The following is an 8,699-nucleotide window of genomic DNA, read 5'->3' on the forward strand; positions in this document are numbered from 1 at the left end:
CTTTTCATTTGAAATACAAGGCATCTTTCGAACGACGCCATTTCGAGATCGTGTGGAACAACGCCTCCTACAGCAAATTTTTGGAAAGCCCCAAGTGTTCTCTCTGGCGTGTCCAAGGGTCTAAAGACCATGGGTGCGGTTTATAAGGCCAAAATTTTGAGTTTTAGACCCTCTTCCGGGCCCTTTTCTAAAACATAAGCCCCGGTTTAAGTGTCGTCAAACGTGGTGTCCTAACTTATATATCTTGGCATGAATGCTCGTCTCAGCTGGGCGGGAAAAGCCAAATAAACAGTGCAACACCTGCGAAGAGATTTCATCGCGGACTCAAAGCCAAAGGATATATGCTATTGCGATACATATACTAATGGGTGCGATCATACCAGCACTAATGCACCGAATCCCATCAGAACTCCACAGTAAAGCGTGCTTGGGCGAGAGTTGTACTAGGATGGGTGACCTCCTTAGAAGTCCTCGTCTTGCACCACTTTTTTGTTCCTTTTGATTCTTTGTTTTTTTTTTGGGTCTTTTCATTTGAAAAACAAGGCATCTTCCGAACGACGCCATTTCTAGACCGTGTGGAACCATGCCTCTTACAGCAACTTTTCGGAAAGCCCCCAAGTGTGCTCTCTGACGTGTCCAAGGGTCTAAAGACCATGGGTGCGGTTTACAAGACCAAAATTTTGAGTTTTAGAGCCTCTTCTGGGCCCTTTTGTAAAACATAAGGCCCTGTTTAAGTGTCGTCAAACGTGGTGTCCTAACTTATATATCTTGGTATGAATGCTGGTCGTGGCTGGGCGGGAAAAGCCATATAAACAGTGCAACACACGCGAAGAGATTTCATTGCGGACTCAACACCAAAGGATATATGCTATTGCGATACATATACTAACAGGTGCGATCATACCAGCACTAATGCACCGGATCCCATCACAACTCCGCAGTTAAGCGTGCTTGGGCGAGAGTTGTACTACGATGGGTGACCTCCTTGGAAGTCCTCGTCTTGCACCCCTTTTTTGTTCCTTTTGATTCTTTGTTTTTTTTTGGGTCTTTTCATTTGAAAAACAAGGCATCTTCCGAACGACGCCATTTCTAGACCGTGTGGAACCATGCCTCCTACAGCAACTTTTTGGAAAGCCCCAAGTGTGCTCTCTGGCTTGTCCAAGGGTCTAAAGACCATGGGTGCGGTTTCCAAGGCCAAAATTTTGAGTTTTAGACCCTCCTCCGGGCCCTTTTCTAAAACGTAAGCCCTGGTTTTAGTGTCGTCAAACGTGGTGTCCTAACTTATATATCTTGCAACGAAAGCTCGTCGTAGCTGGGCGGGAAAAGCCATATAAACAGTGCTTGAATGATCATTGAGAACTGTTTATTAATGCATATTGATTCATATTTCACAAATGGGAATTTGGTTTGAAAATGGATTAGTATAGGGATTAATACCTTCATGAGAGGATTACCCTAGATTAGAGTTCTTAATCACTTGAATCATGTCTCATCATTGTCATTAGCATTTCTAGTTTAACACCGAAGCACCCTGACCAACTATCATGTCTAGAATCTCATGCCTCCATCATATCATATTCACATCATATCATTTGTCATTGTCATTAGTCTTTAATCCTGTTTATGTTTATAGTTGTCTCTAGATTAATCAAAACCCACTCTTGTTTGCTTGAATTAAGAACTTGATCATATAGTTTAGTGTCTAACACCACATCTGGATTGATAAACCTCTTTGTGCTACATTGACAAGGGGATTGATAGCCCTGAGACCCTAAAAAAGTCTTGTCTATCAATTGGCGCCGTTGCCTAATTGTGGTTTGATTAGCATTAAGCTCTGATCTGTTCTTGAGATCAAGTGCTTACTTTCTTGTTTTTACTGATTCCTTTCAAGTTCTGTTTGTGATTTCAGGTGTATGAACACCAGGTCTAGATCAAGAAGCTGTGGTCCTCCTTTTCCTCTAAACGACAACATCAACCTTTTGGTACCAAGGAGGAGAAGAGACAGACGTGGTAGACAAATTGATCAGACTGAGATGGCAGAACAAAGAGATCACGTGGTAGATATAGAACAACCAGTTCAGGAGCAACAGGCTCAAGGTCATGGAGCTGGTATTGGAGTTGGTCAAGGGCTTCACCAGGGTAATGTTCAGCAGGAACAGGTGCACCATCAACAAGCTTATGTCCACCAGGGACAAGCTCAAGCTCATCAACAGAGGCATCAGGCCAATGTTCAGCAAAGACACCAGGTGCACCACCAACCCCACCCTTTCCAACCACAGCAAAGAAGATATGAGCAACCCCAAGTCTATGTTGGAGAGAATGACAGGGCCAATGCTCATCAGTATGGAGCTGGTATTCAGGCACCACCTGTGCAAAACAACAACTTTGAAGTGAAAGCATCATTGCTGAATATGGTCCAGAACTCAAAGTTCCATGGGTTAGCAATGGAAGATCCCTTGGAACACTTGGACCAGTTTGATAAGGTGTGTGATCTGACCAAGATCAATGGAGTTTCAGAAGACAGCTTCAAGCTAAGACTATTCCCATTCAGTCTTGGTGATAAAGCTCATCAATGGGAGAAGAATCTTCCAAGAGGCTCCATTCAAACCTGGGAGCAATGCAAGCAAGCCTTCTTATCTAAGTTCTTCTCAACCTCAAGAACTGCAAAACTGAGGAACCAAATCTCTAGCTTCACTCAGCACAGCAATGAAAGTTTTGGTGAAGCATATGAGAGATTCAGGAGCTACACAAACCAATGCCCACACCATGGGTTTAGTGAGGCTTCTCTTCTCAGCACACTGTATAGGGGAGCTCTTCCCAAGATTAGAAACCAGCTGGATACTGCTTCCAATGGGAACTTTCTGGGTAAAGAGATACATGCTGCTTTAGAGCTAGTGTAGAACTTAGCATTGAGCAATGACACTTATGGTGAAGACTATGACAGATCAAATAGATCTGAAGGTTCAAGCTCAGAACAGAGGCTCACCAGAGAAGTTAAGGAGTTGAGGAGTGAATTGGACAAGCTGAAATTCACCACTCAGAAGCCAATGCATTTTGTCGGAGAGTATGAGGAACCTTCTCAAATTTTTGAGAACATAAGTGAAGAAGGTCTTACCCAAGAGGAGCTCAACTACATTGGGAATCAGAGGTTCCAAAGATATCAGTATGGTAATGCCAATCCAAACCTCTCTTACAGGAACACCAATGTAGCTAACCCACAAGACCAGGTCTATCCCAATTCTCAAGCTCCAAAGAACTTTGTTCCCAAGAACAACTTTCAAGGGTCATTCCAACCCAAGAATCAATTTGGTCAGAATCAGAGTTTTGGTCAGCAACAGCAACCATTTCAGGGCACTGGTTACACTTCACAGCAGCCAAAGGCACCACCAGGGTTTGGTCCACCACAGTTCCAACAGGAGGCGCCGGTTCAACAACAGTTTCAGCCACCAATGGTTCAACAGCAGCCACAGATGGGTACAGATATGGTTGGTATTCTGCAACAACTACTTCAGGGTCAACAGACTATGCAGCAGGAAATCAAGGAACTGAAGCAAAACCAGGCATCAAGCTCAAGGAACCAAGGTCACCTACCTGGAAAACCAGAACCCAACCCCAAGGAATATGCCAAGGCCATTACACTGAGGAGTGGCAAGGAGTTACCTGGTATTGAGAACAACAAAGTGATCATTGAGGACAATGATCAACCTGAGGGGGAGGCAGCCTTAAAGGATGATCAAGTTGCTGAGAAACCAAGGACAGAAAAGGGTAAAGAGGTAGCAAAGGAACCAGAACCAGAGAAGAAGTATGTGCCACCACCTCCATACCAACCCAAGCTCCCATTTCCAGGGAGATTTAAGAAGCAACTAGTGAACAAGGCAAGAGCTGTATTTGAGAAGGCACTCAAAGAGACACCACTCACAATGCCTCTCATTGATGCATTCTTAATGATGCCAAAGATGGGGAAGTTCTTGAAGGATGCAATTCTGAACAAGACAAAAGAGCTTCAAGGCATGGTAGTACTAAGTCATGAATGCAGTGCTATCATTCAGAAGAAGTCCATTCCAAGGAAGTTAACTGATCCAGGGAGCTTCACACTCCCTTGTGCCATTGGACCTCTTCTATTCTCCGGATGTCTTTGTGATTTAGGAGCATCAGTCAGCTTGATGCCATTCTCAATAGCTAAGAAGTTGGGCTTTAGAGTTTTCAAACCCTCAAGGATTTCTCTTATCCTTGCAGATAGATCAGTTAGATTGCCTGTTGGTATGTTGGAAGATCTACCTGTCAAGATAGGTGGTTTTGAGGTTCCAACAGATTTTGTTGTGCTGGAAATGGATGAGGAACCAGTAGATCCTCTCATCTTGGGCAGGCCATTCTTAGCAACTGCAGGAGCCATCATTGATGTGAGAGGTGGGATAATAGAGCTTCAACTTGGGTCTGAAAGGCTCAAGTTTGATGTGAATGAGATGATGAAGAAACCCACCATTGAAGGTCAATGTTTCTATGTGGAGACAATGGACCAGTTGGCTGATGAGCTGCTTGAGGAGCTGAACACTGAGGATCCTCTTCAAGCTGCTCTAACTCAAGAACAAGGAGAAAATGAGCTCTTGGCTGAAGCAAGTGAAGGGTATAAGCTGTATCTGGACAATGCAAGAGAGCTGGGTCCTGAAACAAGGTTTTTGGAGCTGGAACAAAGAGGCTCTGAAGTCTTTGCTATCAAGGAATCAGTCACCAGCCAAAGCAACCTGGACCAGGACTGGAATGAGGCGGATGCACCCTCTGTTGAGCTCAAGCCTCTACCAACAGGGCTCAGGTATGCATTCTTAGGCCTAAACTCTACTTTTCCCGTGATCATAAATGATAACTTGCTGGAGCATGAGGAACGTGCATTACTTAGTGAAATAAGGAAATTCAGGAGAGCCATAGGGTATTCCTTGGCAGATATTAGAGGAATCTCTCCTGATATATGCACCCACAGGATCCACCTGGAGGACCAAGCCATGTCCTCTATTGAGCACCAACGTAGACTTAACCCCAACCTTAGGGAAGTGGTTAAGAAGGAGATACTAAAGCTTCTTGAGGCAGGGATAATTTACCCAATCTCTGACTCAAGATGGGTGTCTCCTGTTCACGTTGTGCCCAAGAAAGGTGGGATCACAGTGGTGAAAAACGATAAGGATGAACTCATAGCTCAAAGAACCATAACTGGCCATCGCATGTGAATTGACTATAGGAAATTGAATTCTGCTTCTAGAAAAGATCATTTCCCTTTACCATTCATTGATCAAATGCTTGAAAGGTTAGCTAATCATCCTTATTTTTGTTTTCTCGATGGGTACTCTGGATTTTTTCAAATTCCCATAGATCCAAGAGATCAAGAGAAAACAACATTCACATGCCCTTATGGCACTTATGCTTATAGGAGAATGCCCTTCGGTTTATGTAATGCACCAGCCACTTTTCAAAGATGTATGATGCACATTTTCTCTGACATTATTGAAGAGAAAGTTGAGGTGTTCATGGATGACTTTAGTGTCTATGGCTCCTCCTTCTCGGATTGTCTCTCTAATTTGACACAGGTGTTGGAGAGATGTGAGCAGCACAACTTGGTGCTGAACTGGGAGAAGTGTCATTTCATGGTGCAAGAAGGAATAGTCCTTGGGCACAAGATCTCTGAAAAGGGTATTGAGGTTGATAAGGCAAAGGTGGAAGTGATGGTGAATCTGCAAACCCCCACTTCTGTTAAAGGGATAAGGAGCTTCCTGGGTCATGCAGGGTTTTATAGAAGATTCATAAAGGACTTCTCAAGGATTGCCAGGCCTTTAACAAGACTGTTGTGTAAGGAAGTGGATTTCATCTTTGATGCTGAATGTGAAGAAGCCTTTAAGTTGATCAAGGAGGCATTGGTTAGTGCACCAATAGTTCAGGCACCAGACTGGTCTCTACCTTTTGAGGTCATGACAGATGCTTCTGACTTTGCTGTTGGAGCAGTACTTGGACAAAAGAAAGACAAGAAGCTGCATGTGATCTACTATGCCAGTAGAACACTTGACTCTGCCCAAGAGAAGTATGCTACAACTGAAAAGGAAATGCTGGCAATAGTTTTTGCCTTTGATAAGTTCAGAAGCTACCTGGTGGGATCAAAGGTCATTGTGTATACTGATCATGCAGCCCTCAGGTACTTGATGACCAAGAAAGATGCCAAGCCAAGGCTGTTGAGATGGGTTTTATTGCTCCAAGAGTTTGATATGGAGGTGCTTGATAAAAAGGGGATTGAGAATGGTGCTGCAGACCATCTCTCAAGGCTGAGGATTGAAGAAAAAGTCCCCATAGATGATGCTTTGCCTGAAGAGTCTCTGATGGTGCTCCATTCCTACTTGGAATTTGAGGAAGTAGAGAGCATTCAAGAAAGGAGGATGCCTTGGTTTGCAGACATAGTGAACTATCTTGCATGTGGGGTGGAGCCTCCTGAATTGGATGCTTACAAGAGGAAAAAGTTCTTCAGAGATGTCCAGAGATACTATTGGGATGAGCCCTACCTCTATGTTCTGAACAAGGATCAGCTTTACAGAAGGTGTCTTGCTGAAGAGGAGATGCAACCTGTGTTGCAAGAATGTCATGGTTCTGCTTTTGAAGGTCACATGGGGGCATTCAAAACTGTGGCAAAAGTTCTTCAAAGTGGGTTTTGGTGGCCTACAATGTTCAAAGATGCCCAGTTGGTGGTTTCAGCATGTGATGCCTGTCAGAGGCATGGGAACATATCTAAGAGAAGTGAGATGCCTCAAAACCCCATTCTAGAGGTTGAGATCTTTGATTGCTGGGGGATTGACTTTATGGGACCTTTCATTTCATCCTATGGAAATCAATACATACTTGTTGCTGTGGACTATGTGTCCAAATGGGTTGAGGCCATTGCTTCCCCTACCAATGATTCCAAGGTTGTAGTGAGGCTGTTCAAGAACATCATCTTCCCATGGTTTGGAGTTCCAAGGGTTGTCATCTCTGATGGAGGATCCCATTTTTTGAACAAGACTCTGGAAGGTTTATTGAGAAAGCATGGAGTTAAACACAAGATAGCTACTCCATATCATCCTCAAACTAGTGGCCAGGTTGAAGTATCCAATAGACAGATCAAGGCCATTCTTGAGAGGACTGTTAGCTCAAGCAGAAAAGATTGGAGCAAAAGGCTAGATGATGCATTATGGGCTTACAGGACTGCCTTTAAAACTCCAATTGGAACATCACCATTCAGTTTGCTATATGGGAAGAGCTGTCACCTTCCTGTTGAGTTGGAGTACAAAGCTATGTGGGCTGTGAAGTTTCTAAACTTTGATGTCAAGACAGCTCAAGAGAAAAGGATCATGCAACTTCATGAACTTGAGGAGATCAGGCTTGAAGCTTTTGAAAGCTCAAAAATCTATAAGGAGAAGACCAAAGCCCTGCATGACCAGAAGATTCTAAAAAGGGAGTTCAAGTCTGGTGATTTGGTCTTGCTTTTCAACTCCAGACTTAAGTTGTTTCCAGGAAAGCTTAAGTCTAGGTGGTCTGGTCCTTTCAAAGTTCTTGAAGTGAGGCCTTATGGTGCCATTGTTTTGGAAGGGAAGAATGGTCAGGAATTTGTGGTGAATGGACAGAGAATCAAGCATTACTTAGTTTCACAAGGGAAGGAGGAAGCTACATCAGTTCCCCTTCTTGATCCACCAGCCTGTTAATCAGGTTCCCAAAGTCAAACTTAGAGACATTAAACAAAGTGCTCTTGGGAGACACCCCAAGCTTATCCTTTGTAAATATGCTTTTGATCTTCTGATTCTGGTAAATATGTTTTAGAATGTTTTGATGGGTCTGTTGAGTGTTTACAGGTGTTAGGTGTGAGTCTGAACCTTTGGAAAGTGAATGCAGAATGAAAAGAGATGAAGGAATGGAGACAAGCTTGTGCTCAGCCTTTGACATGGGGGCCGGTCACGGTCAAAACAAGGGCATGGCAAGTCTCTTGTGCTGCCACGGGGAGATAATCACGGTCTCAAGGCCAGACCGTGGCAAAGGAGGCATGTGTTCGGTGAATGCCACGGCCTTGTAACATGGAACCTAAGCGGCCGTGGCAAAAGAGAAAAGAAGAAGGAACTAGGCTCGGACAATGCCACGGTTGGGGTTGCCACGGGAAGATGTCAGGCCGTGGCAAAGTACACAAAAATCACAAACGTTCGGTGATTGCCACGGTGGGAATGACACGAGACACACCAAGGCCGAGGCAAGGACAAAAAGGGGACCAGGCAACATTCGGACAATGCCACGATTAGGTTGCCACGAGAGGAGTGCCACGGGATAAAGACTAGGCCGTGGCAAAGCAAAAGTGAAGCGGCCAAGGTTCGTTGTTTGCCACGGTCTACAAGACACGGGCTAAGAGCCTGACCGTGGAAAGTTTTTGAGGGTTTGACCGAAGAGTGAGCACAGACACGAGGGGTTTGCCACGGGGACACAATCATACCGTGGCAGGAAGAAAGAAGAAGGACAATGCTCGGGGTTTGCCACGGCCTGAAGACACGACCAAGTCGAGACCGCGGCAAAGAGGCAGCATCCTCGAGTGGTAGACACGGGCATGTGACACGGTCAAAGAGGCGCGATCCAAAATTTGAATTTCAGTTGACCGTACGGACGTTGACCGGTCAACAGACGCGCCAGGCCAGCTGTTCCCCACCACTCTT

General features: G+C 44.7%; 3 non-coding genes across 3 annotated transcripts; 2 read left to right on the forward strand and 1 right to left on the reverse strand.

Annotated features, from left to right (window-relative positions):
• The first annotated feature begins 366 nt into the window (after nt 1-366).
• On the forward strand, nt 367-485 carry LOC112081805. The gene has a single exon (XR_002896726.1). It is a non-coding gene; the product is annotated as a 5S ribosomal RNA (ribosomal RNA).
• A 405-nt stretch (nt 486-890) lies between these two features.
• Nucleotides 891-1,009, forward strand: LOC112081797. The gene has a single exon (XR_002896718.1). It is a non-coding gene; the product is annotated as a 5S ribosomal RNA (ribosomal RNA).
• A 1,657-nt stretch (nt 1,010-2,666) lies between these two features.
• LOC112081687 lies at nt 2,667-2,773 on the reverse strand. Its single transcript, XR_002896609.1, has one exon. It is a non-coding gene; the product is annotated as a small nucleolar RNA R71 (small nucleolar RNA).
• Between the last annotated feature and the right edge of the window lie 5,926 nt (nt 2,774-8,699).

The sequence above is a fragment of the Eutrema salsugineum genome, unplaced genomic scaffold (assembly GCF_000478725.1).
Source record: "Eutrema salsugineum unplaced genomic scaffold, Eutsalg1_0 scaffold_10, whole genome shotgun sequence".
Lineage (NCBI taxonomy): Eukaryota > Viridiplantae > Streptophyta > Magnoliopsida > Brassicales > Brassicaceae > Eutrema > Eutrema salsugineum.